Source organism: Equus asinus, chromosome 2 (assembly GCF_041296235.1).
Source record: "Equus asinus isolate D_3611 breed Donkey chromosome 2, EquAss-T2T_v2, whole genome shotgun sequence".
Taxonomy (NCBI): Eukaryota; Metazoa; Chordata; class Mammalia; order Perissodactyla; family Equidae; genus Equus; species Equus asinus.
This window is the reverse complement of record NC_091791.1, coordinates 140,143,527-140,146,534: the sequence shown is the minus strand read 5'-3', so window position 1 is coordinate 140,146,534 and position 3,008 is coordinate 140,143,527. Positions and strand designations below refer to the sequence as shown.

The window sequence follows — 3,008 nt, the reverse complement described above, 5'->3', positions numbered from 1 at the left end:
ATGTGGCTGGAATGTTAGAGAGCACATAGTTTTCCATGGTACTTCATGACCTTTCTTAGATTCTTAATGACCCTAATGTTGAATAGGACCTAAAGTCTTGGGCTAGTGGAAAAGTTAAAACAATGTTCAGGACTCGTATCGATGATCATCCTAATAATTGGTTTGAGCATCGTCACCTTCCTCTTTTATCTGCAGAGGGTTTGCAATGACTGCTTGAGAATTCAGAGCCAAATATCTGGCCCACAACTGGAAAGCGAAAAGGACAATGCACCAGGTAATTGATATATAGCTTCATTCATGAATTCACCTTCTTTTTCCCACCCTACCTAAATTTCTTTTTAATATGTCTTGCATTGTTTGTATCTTTAAAAAGTGCCTTAAATCCTTTTGAAGCAAGGCTAAATATAAAGAAAATATAAATATATTCCTCAGAAATCCATTGGATTTTTGCTATTAGGTTGGAAGAAAAAAGTACAAGGGTTTTTCTGTCCCGAAAGGGAAAATCACATAATGCAAAACTCCTGGAAAACATTCTGCGTAAAAATCAAGTAGAATAATTTAAATGTATATTTTCTGTTGAAGAAAAAAATATATACGTGGTGCTCACTTCAGCAGCACATACACTAAAATTGGAACTATACTGAGAAGATGAGCATGGCCCTGCTAAAGAATGACACACAAATTCACAAAGCATTCCATATTTTTAGACGTTGTCAAAGGGTACAAAGTCCCAGATATAAGATAAATAAGATCTAGGGATCTAATGTCTAGCATGGTGACTATAATTAACAATTCTGTATAACATACTTGAAAGTTTTTAAGACAGTAGGTCTTGAATGTTATCACCATATACACAAAAAATCATAATTATGTGGAGAGATGGAGATATTAACTAACCTTATTGTGATAATCATTTTGCAATGTATACATGTATCTAATCATCATATTATATACCTTAAACTTACATATATGTCAATAATATCTCAATAAAGCTGGAGGGAAAAATACCTCAACTACAGAGGGGAAAAAAAAATATATATATATATACACATACGATTGGATTCAAGAAAACTGGAATTTCTGGTACAAGGGAGGGATAAGGACATGATACTCCTGGGCCAGCCTGGGGGGTGCAGCAGTTAAGTTTGCATGTTCCTCTTTGGTGGGTGGCCTGGGGTTCACCAATTCGGATCCCGGATGCAGACCTATGGACCACTTGTCAAGCCATGCTGTGGCAGGTGTTCCACATAAAAAGTAGAGGAAGATGGGCACAGATGTTGGCTCAGGGCCAGTTTTCCTCAGCAAAAAAAAAAAAAAAGAGGATTGATGGCAGATGTTAGCTCAGGACTAATCTTCCTAAAAAAAAAGGGGGGGCATGACACTCCCAATCTCAGGGAATTCCCTGAATAATTAGGGGCCTGCTGTATGAAAGCCGCTAACATGTCTGTTCAAATGCCTGGGGTGGGCCACGGGGACATGTCATTACCATCAGGGAGGTGTTTAATGGGTTCTGGGAATCCCAGTTTCTTGCACACAGTAAAAGCTTTACAAATATATGCTGAATTAATGGAAAAGAGAAGTTAAAAAAAAAAAACATGATGCCTGTGTGCTAAATAAGTTCACAATCTTCAAATTAACTCAGGTAGAAGTGATTTAGCGGCACCCAGAAAAGTGGATGCTATAAAGGGTTTAGTCCTTTTAATCCTCTCAATAACGCTTTGAGGTAGATGTTTTTTATCTCCACTTTTTTTCAGATGAGGTGAAGGAAGGTTAAGTAATTTGTGCAGGACTAAATAACCAGTAAGTGAAAGACCCAGGATTTAAGCCCAGAGCCGTCTGATTCTAAAAACAGACTATCCCCTGGGTCTAATCGGATATTTCCCAAGCTTTTCTAACGTAAAGGACTCAGACTGGAGGCCCCACCTCAGACCCGCTGTGCCAGAATCTCAGGGAGGATCTTGGAAGCATATGTTTAACAAGAGACGAGATGATGACTGTCGTCAGAGCAGCACTTGCTCTGTTGCATCAGGTGGGAAAGGAACCCGCACCTCCCCTGAGTGGTCAGATAGAAGCCACCAGAGATTTGATGCTCGTCCAACTGAAAATAGACCACGTCATTCTGGAGTTTATCTTAGTATTATATTATTTTACAGACTTTATAGCTCATATTCATAACAACTTTGCAAAGTAGAGCCACATTTTTAGATGAAGAATCCAAAGTTCAGAGAGGTTCAGTAAATTGCCTAGGTCACACAGCAGTAAGGGGTGGAGTTATAATCCAAACCCTGGACATTCTGCCTCCAAGGTGATAGATTAGGTCACTATTTTGCCCAAGGCTCCTTTCATTGTTTTTACTTATATTATTAACATTTAGTTTTATCGCATAGTGGTGAGAAAATATATCTATGTAGTTTTCCTCTTAATTCATTTTTGGGGCCTTAGTTGAGAGTTAGTATATATGTACCAATGCCCTATACATTGAAAGAATGTATAGTCTATGTTGTTTTGAGTTCAGTGTGTGTCTACTGGTTCTAACTTATTAATTGTACAGTATTCATAACCTCTATGTTACTTTCCAAATTTATATCTGTTTTTGTCACATCTTCAATGTCTTCTAAATTTTTTGTTTGTCTATTTAATTTTTAAAATTGTCTAACTTTCATCTTAGCCTGATAACGAATTAACACCTCCCATTACAATTGGTTGTTTCTTATTTATTCTTTCTCTTTGCGTTTCGAACTTTGGTAATCCATGTCTTCGCTGTTGATTTTATATTTTTCATTATAATCACGAGCCTCTTTGTACCCTCCCTCCACCTTTGTGACTTCAAAATTTCTTTTATATGATATCAACTTTACCAACTGTTTTCTTTTTGTTGTATGAGTTTCCTCAATAAAACTTTTTATTTTTAGCTTTCCTGCACCTTTTTGTTATAAATAACTATTTTTAAGAAACAAACATATTGTTGGGTCTTATGTGTTAATCCACTAAGAGAATCTGTCTTTTGA

General features: G+C 36.8%; 1 non-coding gene across 1 annotated transcript; it reads left to right on the top strand.

The window, feature by feature from the left end:
• The first annotated feature begins 599 nt into the window (after window positions 1–599).
• LOC123283705 (U6 spliceosomal RNA) lies at window positions 600–705 on the top strand. The gene has a single exon (XR_006524371.2). It is a non-coding gene; the product is annotated as a U6 spliceosomal RNA (small nuclear RNA).
• The last annotated feature ends 2,303 nt before the right edge of the window (window positions 706–3,008 follow it).